The following is a 13,987-nucleotide window of genomic DNA, read 5'->3' on the forward strand; positions in this document are numbered from 1 at the left end:
ATTAAATAGATATAGTATGACATATGTTTCATACAACAGAACAGACAGAACAGACATTTTATTTAGACTTATACATAAGTACATCGTCTTAATACATATAGTATAGAAGTATGTCACGATTTCAATACATAAAAGTTCACTACAAATGAAAAAAAAAATACAAAAAAGTACAAATGAAGAAAATGCATATAGTAAACTTCCTAAACATATAATCACAGAAAGATTTGTAAGTGATAAAGGTTATATGGTATAGTTTCCTCACAAATATCATAACTAACACGAAACTTTGTCAAGTTGAAACAACTTTTTTAATTTTGTCAATTTACGCAACCGGGAAAAGTCCCCTTTAAACACAGATGGAATAACATTTAAATAACCTTTTAGGTATTTCTGTCGTAAAACACTAATCATGGACAAATACAAACGAAGTGAAACTCATCTTCTATATCTCTACTATTGAAACAAACACAGTATGTCATTGAGAGGAGTATTATTGCGGGCATACCTCCCTGTTTGAACTCTTAATTGTTGTACAGAAATTCTTAAATTAACAAAGCGAATACTCAAATTTCTTGGTAACAAATCAAAATAAGAATCACATACTATTGTAATTAAAAGAAAACTATATTGATGTCTAACACAGGACTGTTACTTAATGTACCATACCATTCTTGTTTAAATGTATCTATAAGTCTATTTCTGAACTGGCATATAAAAGAAGTAACACACACATAGTAAGGGTTATAAAACACATATCCATAACCTCAATCGGTTAAGAACTGTTTAATATGTGAGAACCAATTGATGTGTCATTTATGACACTCTTCAACATTCATAGTATACAAAGTATGGAGCATAATATGATTACTCAATCTAATTTTAAACCAATATTCTTATAAAACGATTAATGTAAAGTGGGTATCTACCCTACTCTTCATAAACGCATGCGTTACAACTGTTGAGTCGTACTTGTAACATTATTACAAAACTTTAAATGAATACGTTATATTTCTGTTATCTTTGTAAAACCCCATATTACGGAGGCATAGTTAAGAATCGAACCCACAAATGCATCTAAGAACTGACAACGTATTGTAGGTTTTAGATCATACATTTTACACTTGTAGAGAAAAGTATTCATAGCCTTAAGGGCTTTACTTACTAAATATTCTTGATTTAACGTGAAACTACCTGTATAATGTATAATAGTACCTAAGAATTTAAAGTTATTCACTGTTACGATGTTATGACCATCGTATGCCCATGCCTCATTTTTGCGTTAACGTTCCCTCTTACGGAAAACCGTAATTGTAGTTGTTGAAGTGTTTACTTCAAAGCCCCAATTATTACAATATAAAAGCAGATTATCCAAATGGGTATGGTCTTCTTCATGATTTTAACCCAATATGGCCATATCATCGGCGAAAAAGAGTAATATAAGCAAAACATCGTCTATAGTTAAACCAGAATCTATATTATGTTGTAAAACAACTCTAGATCCTCTACAAACAGAGAAAAGAGCAAAGGGGACATTACCTTCCCTTGGCGTAGACCAACCGAATAACGGAAGTAGTAAGAGCAGCATTACACCAATGCAAATTTAAGGCAAGCAAATTATGCGTAAAAAAAGCAATGTGGACTTGAATGGAACAAAGCCTTAATTAACCATCAATTCATAATGCAACCAGTCAACAACTCTTAACATCAATTAATTGTCATGCAATGTACGTATCGGCATGGTAAAACGACAATGTATGAATCCAATATAATTACCAAACACTAATTACAGCGAAACAAATGGAAATTGTTTTATCTATTCTGAAAACACACACACACAAACACACACACACACACACACACACTTTTTTATCGTTACATCGATATTTTATGCGCAATTAAAAATTCCTCCAATTCCATTTGGGTACATATGACCTAATTATTTAAAAAAGTTGTTCATGTGCTATGAATGGCTTGAGCTGATAAAATGATAAAATACAATACATTTTACACAATCTACAGACACAAACAGCCGTAACAGTACATATCATTACACAGCAATACAATTAAATCTTAAAATAACAGTTTTAAAACACTACTGTTGAAGAACGCGCATGCATTCATTCAATTCAATTTTACGCTAAGAACGATGCGAACTCGCAAAGAAAACATATAGCAGGACCCCGGACCGATGGTTAAATATATTTTCATTAGAGAAAAAAGGCTTTTTTGTCGTAGTAGGGACGCCGGTCCGGTGTGACGTAGGTATAGCATCACATACTTTGCGAATGTAAATTTTTCCGGAAATGATTCTGTATAACCGTATGTACTTGAAGACATTAATAATAATTAATAATAGCATACACTCAGTTTGCGATTCAGTTATGTCTTGTCATCATGCATCTAGTTACACAATAATTACACAGACTTTGTGGTTATTTTCAATATGCTTCAGATATTTCTACTGTCAATACATTGATAACACGTTTAAATTTCAAATTGTTCTATAAAATATAAATTTAAAACGCATAAATTTAAAACGCATAAATAAAAATGCAGTGGAAACTTTTGTGAAGCTTTCGGTAAATATAACTATATAAGCAATCGCCGAACCGACATTTGAAACGCAATTATAAATTGAAAATACGCTCGATTAAATGCTGCTTTGAAAACAGATATGAAATACAAATTGCATTGTAGCGCACAGGGATTATTTTTAGAACTGATACCAACGAAAAACAATTTTGTCTAGTTTGACAAAATATTTCAAATGATTGGACCTAACGCATTATATACAGGCAAGTAACACACACTTTTCAAACAAAAATTATTCAAAACACAAAATGTATGCTTGTAATTATAATCGCATATTGTAAATGATTGGACCTAACGCATTATAAACAGGCAAGTAACACACACTATTCAAACAAAAATGATTCAAAACACAAAATGTTTGCTTGTAATTATAATCGCATATTGTAAATGATCGGACCTAACGCATTATATACAGGCAAGTAACACACACTTATCAAACAAAAATGATTCAAAACACAAAATGTTTGCTTGTTATTATAATCGCATATTGTAAATGATCGGACCTAACGCATTATAAACAGGCAAGTAACACACACTATTGAAACAAAAATGATTCAAAACACAAAATGCATGCTTGTAATTATTTTCAGCCACAATTTATTAATATGCTTTACATGTAGCATACATTCATATTACATGTAGAATATAGGGATACAACTTAAATCCTGTGCCGATAACAATTGCACATACAATGAGTTCGTATCTAAATTAATATGTTTTTTCTTCTTACGATTTGCAAAGGACATGCAGCGATTTAACATGACTCACAGTTGTAGAATTAACGCACACCGTATTACACTTAGAGGTACACCGTATTACACTTAGAGGTACACCGTATTACACTTAGAGGTTGAGGTTTTCTTCTAAGCTATTAATTAGTTGATTAAAAATGGTATGCTGTTTAGCTTTTAAATAATAAGACTAAAGCGACTGATTAGTGGCATTGTACCGCTTTAAAAATGTCTTAATACAATTGAATTAATTCTTGTATTAGCATTCATCGACTTGAGTAAAGTAAATATTTAATCTCAAATGCATTATAATCGCATACATATAGAAACAAATGATTTTTATACACTTACTATTTTTCGATTATAAGAAGGAATCTACCGTCTATGAACATCTTATACATCATAATTACATGGTAATATGAAATGACGTGCACATATTTTATATGCAAAATCTTAAACATTAAACAAAAACCAATTTCATCACTGAGTTGCATACTGATGGTAACGACGCGTGTATGTCCAAATAACCATTCATACGTTTACAGTATATGTACAATTTTCCATTTTACACGTCATTTTATATTGGTTGTCGAAACACCGATAATGGTGTAATAGAATAATAAAATAAATCAATAAATAAGGTACATGATCTCAATGAATCATGTCAAAACTACAGGAGACAAGCATTTAACAACTCAGCTTTACAGCGTTCCACGCGTTCAGTTACATTTTTGTGTGTGCGGTATTTTTACACTTTGAAGAAAAAGATCACTTTCATTACATTGAGATAGAAAAATATAATAACTATTATATTTATTGACAAATATTATATATTTGGCATTTACATTCTATATACATTGCGTATGCCTTCATTACCCTTTATGTATGTATTAATTCATTCGAAATAGCGCATTTCTTGTTATTTACATCAAAATGTCACTAAATTAGATACATGATCAAACTGGAAAAGCATATTATCAATTATCACATGACACAGTACTAAATGCAAATGTATATTTGTAACCCTATATCTTGTTTACAAATTACACAATAAAATAGCGAGGAACTATTAACAATCACAAAACCAGTCTCTAAAGTACGTGTAAAATGACATATTTTTACAGTATATGTACAGTTTTAAAACAGAACAATATTTTCACTAGACTTGTTAAAATACAAAGTCATGCGCAGTACATGGCATTTGGGTATAAGGTTTTAGAAATCAATGAATCAAAATATAAACAGCGTCATTAGGTGAAACATTTGTACAAGTTTATGAACAAACTTTTAAGTCAGATGTTATGAACAATAATTGTACGTATCAAAATAACTAAAATTAATTTAGCACATGGCATGCAATTAAGCAGCAACGTCGAAATACGATTAACGTTAATAAAATAAAAGTTAAATGATAATACCAATTCATTACATCGTGAGTAACCGAGTAACCATGTAAAGATGACATGAACGCTGCATTGGTATTACATCAGTGACTAGTTTCTCACAGTTCAATGCCGTGTACCGAAGATTTTCGGCATAGCTAAGGAAACCGCGCAGCCCATAAACGCGTTGTCTAATAGAGAGGGCAACTAAGACTGACGAGCAAAACGAAGAAAGTTTACCTCGAGTTGGTTGACCATGAAACGCGCTGTGGGAATTATCCAGAGAGCAGTATAAAATCACCAATCTCGCTCACGAATCTTTATTTAGATCATGAAATAACTACGGAACACATGTTGAAATTAAATAGTAATAATTAAAGAATAATAAAGATTATCTGTTTTGATTTACAAATGTAAACTATATTCTTAGACCACGACTAAACAATGTAAAATGTTTATCTTTGACGTTTTCCATCGAACTCTCTTACAACGTGATGACCAGTGAGATAAACATGTTTTTCACGTCCAACATAGTGACCGAGATGATAACCATGTTTGGCGCTGCTGTATTGGTTACATGCGATACAAACCACGGACAATAATTGTACATACCAGATTTTATCTATCATATGACCTGTTTGGTTTTGCAAGTTATAATCTTCCCGAGATATGATTTGAACAAACTTTGCAAATAACCACTATTTGATGTTACATACCAAAGCGGTTTTTGGGTAAACGATTTGTTCCTTATGAACTACTAAAACTAAGCAAGTTTGTATAAATCATGTTATACCTTGGGCTTGTCAGTGCTCATGCTCAGAGGCATGCTTTTCACACACGTCTTATAAGACTCATATCTGATGTTGATGCCAAATATAAAATCTGTTTCACTTGTAGTTAAAGACATGACTTCAAAAAGTATTTACTATTCACTTTACTTTAATAGTCTTTACACACCGTGTGTACACTTGGGCGTGGTTTTGAATTTAAAAACTGAATTGAACAATTGAAGTACACGACTACTATACAATATAACATATGTTTAATCCTTGCAATTTCAGAGAATGGGTGCATTTGAATTGTCGCTTAAATTTTCTCATGTCGTTTGAATTAAAAAATTTACGCTGGACGCCCAGCGGATGACGCATGCCGCAAGCCAGACAAAAGGCGATTCCAGAAGCTAACCATGTGCATGCTGTGCACTGGTGAACATACAATATTTTGTAAAGAAAATACATAACACATGTAAAAATTATAGTAAAGCAACGTGTAAACTATTTATCAGACTGTCAAATCAAAAATAGCTACACCTAAAATTGAGAGCACGACAATAAGATATAAGAAAATTAAACAAATTAATGATAGTTAAATAACTTAAGCTTATTTTTTTTATTCGGAATATTATAATTAAACATTTGTTTAATGAAATATAAACACATTTTCTCTAAAATAAAATACGTTTATTGACATGATCATTCAATTTGGTAATACATGAATACAAAAATCAAAATATGTTAATAATATGGATTTAACCATTATATACATAATTAGAAGGTATATCGCTGTTCTTAATTTTGCTTAAATTATGTATGAATGATAACAGCATTTAAATTAGTAATATACATATCTATAAGTTTATAAAACTTTATTTTAAAATGTGAAAAACACGCTAACAGAAACATATATAAAATACGAAAATGCATCTTTTGTGCTTAGCAAACAGAAGAACAAAATCTGAAAGTTAAATATTCAAAATATTGGTTATCAACGGAGTAAAAAAACGTTGTTTTGTGTGTGTGTTATTACGAGTACTAATGGCTACAAATTGTCCTCCCAGAAATCGATGTCAGTTCTGCAGAAAATGAATGAACCAAAGTATCGGTGTTAATAAAGAGTGAATAATTATTTTGTTTCTTGACATAGACTAAAATTTGACTCATACACTTTTGATAATTCTTGAAACGCATTCCCAAGTTTGAGCGCTAAATACAGCGGCTGTCCCTGTCTTTGTTGGTCTGTCACTACTGTCTTGACTTCCGAAATATTTGAGTTATCGCTAGAACTTGCACAATCATCCGTTATATTTGACTTCTTTATCTTCTTTTCTTGAGGATTTTCAATACTCATGTTAGCATGTTCTTCCGTATCCGTTTTATTTTCATTTACGTCGTCAGAACTCCGTAGTATACTTTTTTTGACGATATTCTGAGCTGTTTGGGTATCGTCATGTTTTACTTCAGAATCTATGGAACGAGTTTGATCTGTAGTATTTTGAATTTTCTTTTTCAATTTACATGGTGGCTGTTGCTTTCCATTTCCTTCTAATGAGGTTTCTTCAGTATTCGGTGTATCTCCCTCGACTGTTGTATACTCCTCTGTGTGCATTGGTATAAACTCCCCAACAAGCATTGCTATTGCGTACAAATCCACGCCCTTGCGATCGCTTTTGCAAACAATTGATCCACTATCACCGGGTTGGCAAAACACCGTTCCGTCATTATAGTTTGTTAATATAATGTATCTGTTTTCATCTTTCCCGTAAGCGTTTTCACGTACATTACCCAACCCAGGCGAAGACACAGCCCCCCATATGTGAACAGGGTCTCCTTTGCAAATGTTCTTGTCATTCAAAGTGGCAAATTTTAATAACCCCTCTTTGGTTTTAAATTGTGTCACACAGTCCTTTTGAACACCTTCTAAAACGTCAACAGGAACTATATCTAGCCATGCAGGTTGAAGAGTATCAGGATCTTCAATATAACCAATAACCTTTTCAGACACTTTTAGAGATCCCTTTGATTTCTTCTGTCGTTTAAGTGAAACCATAGCAACATGCTTAGAAATGAGTGCTACCAAGTTGGGATTCTGAGTACGACTGTTTACAGCTTTGCAGTTGATTTGTTTTTGATTATTTGCAGCATTATTGCACGAAAACTTATCAGCAAATCCCCCGAGTGTCCCTAAACCACCCAAAATTGGAGATCCAGCATTACAAAATGATTTTAATTTTCCGTAAATAAATAATACGTTTTTAATGTTGTATCCATCCAAAACTTGTAGCACGGACTGTTTGCAAAATTCTTCCACAGCTACAGATGTGTCGATATATATCTCGAGTCGCTGCAGTTTCTTAATACAGGATAATACTCCAGGTATTTTAATAACGGACTCCACGACCTACAAAATATATTGATACCAGACTTGTAAAAAATATTTTTTGCAAAACACATTCTTCAATTATGATTATATTAATTAGATAACAAGAGCATCGCATTACGGGTGCAAACGCTCGGCTGCGGGTGCGGTTGTGAATAAATGAAAGCTTGTCAGAATATTTTTTTAGAGTTCACAGTGACTTTGAGCTTTGACCAAGTGACCCAAAAATGGATGTGGCGTGTTGAACTCATCAAGGTGCATCTACATATGAAGTTTCAAAGTTGTAGGTGGAAGCACTTTGATTTTAGAGCCAATGCTAAGGTTTTAGCACGGCGGACGGCAGACGCCGGACGGCGGACGACCAGCTGGCTATGACAATACCTCGTTTTTTTTCCGAAAAAAGCCGAGCTAAAAATGATAAAAATATAAATGCTTGTAACAATACTGCAAATACATGCTTATTAGAGACGTCATGGCTGTGGAGAGCTAATCTATTTTTGCAGGTGTATACTAGGAATATAACGATTATGATGCAGAAGACAATAAGGCACACCCACCAAACTAGCGGGCTGTCACACACATTTGTACATAATTTCGAATACAACTAACATAATGATACTATGAATATGTTTTTGAGTATTCTTCGTTTGTAAAGCGGAACGAAACAATTGCTTTTTCGTTATATTTTGTGACAACCGTGGGCCGTTTGCATAAAACATCAAATGCATGGCGCCACATTGCTGTTCGGATGGCGTTGACGTTAAGGAATAGCCTTTTAATGCAAAAGACATCGGCATGAATCATGGTTGAACCTTTTTGTAAATTTGTATTTTTGATAAACGTAAGCTTTTAATTTAAAATGCTTTAAAAATCAAAAGTCAAAATCTTGAAAAAGGTCACATTAAACCTATTTTGTTCCTTGGTATCTCTAAAAATACACATCGGTTTAAACCAAAAATACATAATATTAAACTATAACATTATACGTGAATCAATACAATTGTTAGTAAACTATAGAATGACATCGATTGATATGCATACATCATCTACGTTTGCTGGAAGTTTACAATTCGCTTTTGGAATTTCTGGCCACTCATCATATGGTACCGCGCTTTTCTCGTAAGCCGTGCGTACGTAATCGTAAACATCGTGTAGCGCCTCATTGACATTGTCTGAAACAAAAATGGATGCCTAAACTTCAAGAAAACAAACACGGTTTTCTTTACTTCAGTTATTAACGGAATACAAGATCTGTTGTGAGTTACTAAATAACTACATACCAGATAATGATTCTTGTGCTCCATATTTCTCCTTAATTCTATGCATCAATGGCCTTACGGTCATGAATGCGAATCTTTCAAGCAAGTCGTCCATGGCGTCAAGTATGTTATCTTGAGATGTGTATGCGATAATCACATTGTGATGTGTAGACAGTTTTTGGGTTGTTGCAGCATCTCCGAGTAATAAAAGGCATATTATTGCGTTCGAGCTGTTGTATTTGTATAAACTATTGCACGCTTCATTTGAATGTTCATAGTCAACAATCCACACGCATGGTCTTGTAGGAGAAAGGGATTTTTCAAGAATTTTTATAACGCATGTTTTGCATTTTTCAAAAGCAATAGTGTCAAAAATGTGAGTTAAGCTTTGTCGTGATGGAACGAAGACATTGGCATTAATCGCAAAGAGTTTGGACGACTCATGTTTCATTAAACCAATATCAGATAGACCAGTCATACATCGTGCTTCTATTCCTTTAATGAAACTTTTGCTGTATGAAAATGCCGGAAGCCTTCTAGTGTCACATTGATATTCCATATATTCAACGGATTCCCAACCTGAAGTATAGATTTAAATTTTATGTAATAGGATACAAGTAATCTGGAATATATTTACATTGATTATGATATAAATAAAATAAGTTATTTTTACGAATAAGTTATTACAAGTGTTGATTATTATAAAGACTTTACTTACTTCCTGAGTACCCAGTAGAAAGGATTGTGGTCTTATTGCTGAAAAGTATGCACACGCGTTTGTCTTATGCTGCTTATGGTTAAGAGCAAAAGCCACACGCATTTTTTACAATGTGTTTTTTAATAATTAAATACCAACAATTAAATTCAGAATGTTATATAATTAAGTGCTGCGTTTTACAGATCTATCTTTCTACAATATATAAAGAAGTGAAACTCCAGCTTCTGGAGCAGTATTGATTTCTCATTATATACAATTAGTTGGTCCTTTATTTAAGGCAAGTGACCAATTGCCAAAACAGTACAAAACAGCACAATACATAAGCCTTATATTTCTTTACATATGTACACAGGAACGGTGTATTGAGTCCATGTCGTATGATGTTTTTTCCATGCAGCAAAACATTATAAATATCTCATTGAAAGTATTGCACGCAATACAGTAGTCCCTACCTGTTGAGTGAAAACCGAAATCAATTAAAAAGTTCAAAACCTTTGAATGTACCTTTAAAGCTTCATTCACTACAAATGATTCATAATACAATCCGAAATCCGTGTAGCACATCAATATAAATATTCGTGAAACATTCCCTACATGATTCGCCTCTGATGAAGAAAGTTTGAACCTATTACCATCACTTTGCTAGTCATATATATTATTTTGTGTTATTCCATTTCTAGACAACTTACCCGAAACATATTTTCATAAATGAACAGTCACGCATAATCCGCCGATCACTTTTATATGTAAACTAATTTTCATCATAGTATTAGACGTACGTTTTAACGTATTGCATTTTTAAGCGCACAGATAAACGGGCGGATGTGTGAACAGAAGAACATATTCACAGACAGACAAAATGCACACATATATTAAAACGTGTTTACCATGATTCATCATCATATGTCATAAATTGACCATTTATTATATTATTAAGTTTTGTTATATTCATGTGACTGGGGCCTGACCTTTGAATAAAGATAAAAATTCGAACGGTATTGCAGAGTGCCAAAATGGTCCTTCTTTTACTATACTAAGTTTCTTCCAAAAATCTGTATGATACTTTCTGAAAAATCGCGTGGCACAGTTTTATGAATAACTCTTTTCTAGTTATTTTATTTTACCGACAGACAAAACGATAGAACTATGAACAGATGAAGATTTCGACAAACACGCCAATATCCAACCTATAGTATAAACCAAGTTTCATAATACTATCTTATGAACGTTTTTTTTAAGTATTCCACTTTTGTTCTGTTCTATTTTAAGTAAAAGCAACTCGATCTTAGACATTTGTTTAAAAAAGGTGCAGTCTTTACACGTCCCGTATACTTATTTTTTTCCAAGTATTTTTAGCAGTTATTGAGAACTCGCAGTAATAAGTTTCTCAAACGAACAGGAAAACGGTCAGACATGATGGACGGAAGGTTATCCTAGCCGAATTGAAATGGTAGATACAGAAAACTTGAAATCGTTAGTACAGCCAAAGTGTATTTATATACATACCCTTGCGGAAGATATTCCTGCCCATCTGTGTCTTCATTACACGTCACCTGATAAAAAATAGCAACTAGGTCAATATAACATGAAGAAGTATGCAATATATATATATATATATATATATATATATATATATATATACAGATATTCTCGCAATTGTGGGGTGTCTGTACACGACCTAGATATGTGGTGCGCGTATGAAACCAACATATGGGGCATATATCATATATATATGATATATGCCCCGTATGTTGGTTTCATTCGCGCACCACATATTTAGGTCGTGTACAGACATCAAATTAAATTGAAATAATATGAAAACAACGTACATGACTTGTAACAAGTAAATGTACTATACGATATATACACCATATTTATCATACATCATGGCGAACGTAATAAAAATGTTCATAAAAGAGTATTCAGCCGCTGACGGTGGGGTTTTTGTTAACACATATGTAATACTTTGTTATTTATGATACATCGTGTATGCCAGAGGGCGTCAGCATTGTTTCAAAGTTACATCACTGCAGATGAACAGCTTCAATCAAACCGAAGCTGCTATTTATTGTACTTGGAGTGTATTTAGCGCGTCTAAAGGATCTTCCTCTTTCAGATTATTTTCGATATCTAATCTGTTTCCCTACGGATTATACCGACCAACTCATATCAAACCTGTTTAAAACCATCTTACGTCCCATAAACCAATTAAATATATATGAACCGCGACCCCAAGTGTATCAAATATAAGCTTTCTTTTAAAGAGGTCACGGTGCTTGCTTTACGACAAGTCTCGATACTGACTATGTCGTTTTATTTTCCATTTGACTTTAATGTTTAATTTGTTATGCGTATTTCGGATTGAACGGTCCCTTCCATTGTGCGATGACGAAAATGACATAAGTCAATAATATAATTGATATTACTAGATACAGTGCTTTGATAATAAATGTACTATATAACTTACTAGTTATTTTTGCTAAATAATACTTACACTTTGCCATAACAAATCTTCCTGGTTATGTATGATTTTGAAGACAAAAGAACTAACAGTTATCTCTAAACATTCTCGTTGTAAATTATGTTATGCAATTCCTTTTTCGCCAACTATATCATCAAACATGGATGGACCTTTAACACCATGTTTACATTATTTGAGTCATATAACGGCGGTCACCTCATACATGATCACGGTTTAGCCTGTAATAATTTTCACATGCCATTTGGGTACGATCTGTTGACCATTCCTTAGAATCAAGAATTTATTTAGACGAAACTATTGTAGGCAAACATAACCCTGCGTTATTCTGTGTTTTTGGTGTGAAATATGTGTACACATCTTCTGCTTTTGATTTTATAAGTGTACAGGACGTACACGACTTTTATCAGATCATTTTTACTATATAATATCTTGTTAAATCATAAATAATAAAAAAATCAACTGTTATTCAAATCCGTTTATTTAAACACCATAACACCATTATTTGTATAAGTTTGTGAACAACTATTACATCGTATTCACACATGTTCACGAATAAATGAAATAAACATAAACATTGAACACTAGAAAATACAACAATTAACACGATTCGTATTGATGTGCAATCAACATAGAACATACATTGAATAAGAACATTTAAATGGTCTGAATGTGTGACACGATCATTATAATCAAAGGTCAATAGAACTTGCAATCACAAATATACAAGACGTCCATACAAATGACAATAATTTCAAATTGAATCAATTTGATCAAATACATAAAAACGCCCAATAGCTTCAATAACTCAATTTCGCCGATCAACTCCTGCTTACACCACCTAACACAGGTAACAATAACGGCTATCACTATCGCTCATTGGGTCATTGTCGACATGAAATGGCCCACAAGTCACCCGGGGCGTGATAAGAAGCCGATTCTTGTTACCCTAGGGCGACTTCAAGCCGATTCATGTCACCCTTGGTGACATGAAGCCGATTCTAGTCACACGGGGTGACTAGAGTCGGCTTGAAGTCACCCCAGGGTGACATGAATCGGCTTCTAGTCACCCCTGGTGACTTCAAGCCATTTCAGGTCGACAATGACCCAATGAGCATCACTATCAACACAAATTATGCATGCACAACTATACAAATACTAATTGCACATAATAAACAAATTAACAAACATTTAGCAAACTATACCTACTAATTAACATATAAAGCGTATAAAGCAGAAATATAAAAACACAAATCAAAAAGGGGTGGGCGGGTGTGGCAAAATATTCTCATCAAAAATAGATCGATCATGCAAAACAATAATGTGACCCAAAACGCGCGAATCGGCTGTTTCATAAACTAGAACATTAATACATTAATACATGACTGGTTAAGCCTGAAGGGACTAACTCGCGGCTGTAATCGATAATTAATAGATTTCATGGGAGAAAATGCTTAAAATATGATAACATTCAAAAGAAAAGACAATTCTAATTAATTATGCACAACAAAGCATACATGACAAGACATTATACATGTTTATAAGTACAATATGAAAGGATTATATAAAAACAGGTTCCAGATATGTATTCATGAAACATGAAATGCACTATTGAATTGCAGTATCTGCATTGTTATACATATACGATGTTATAAGAAATAATAAGAACT

General features: G+C 33.0%; 1 long non-coding RNA gene across 1 annotated transcript; it reads right to left on the reverse strand.

Moving 5' to 3' along the window:
- Positions 1-7,749: 7,749 nt before the first annotated feature.
- Positions 7,750-9,693, reverse strand: LOC127852363 (uncharacterized). The gene is made up of 3 exons (XR_008036215.1): positions 9,142-9,693; positions 8,903-9,033; positions 7,750-7,882 (listed from the first exon to the last, which is right to left on the reverse strand). It is a non-coding gene; the product is annotated as an uncharacterized LOC127852363 (long non-coding RNA).
- Between the last annotated feature and the right edge of the window lie 4,294 nt (positions 9,694-13,987).

This window comes from Dreissena polymorpha, chromosome 12, assembly GCF_020536995.1.
Source record: "Dreissena polymorpha isolate Duluth1 chromosome 12, UMN_Dpol_1.0, whole genome shotgun sequence".
Lineage (NCBI taxonomy): Eukaryota > Metazoa > Mollusca > Bivalvia > Myida > Dreissenidae > Dreissena > Dreissena polymorpha.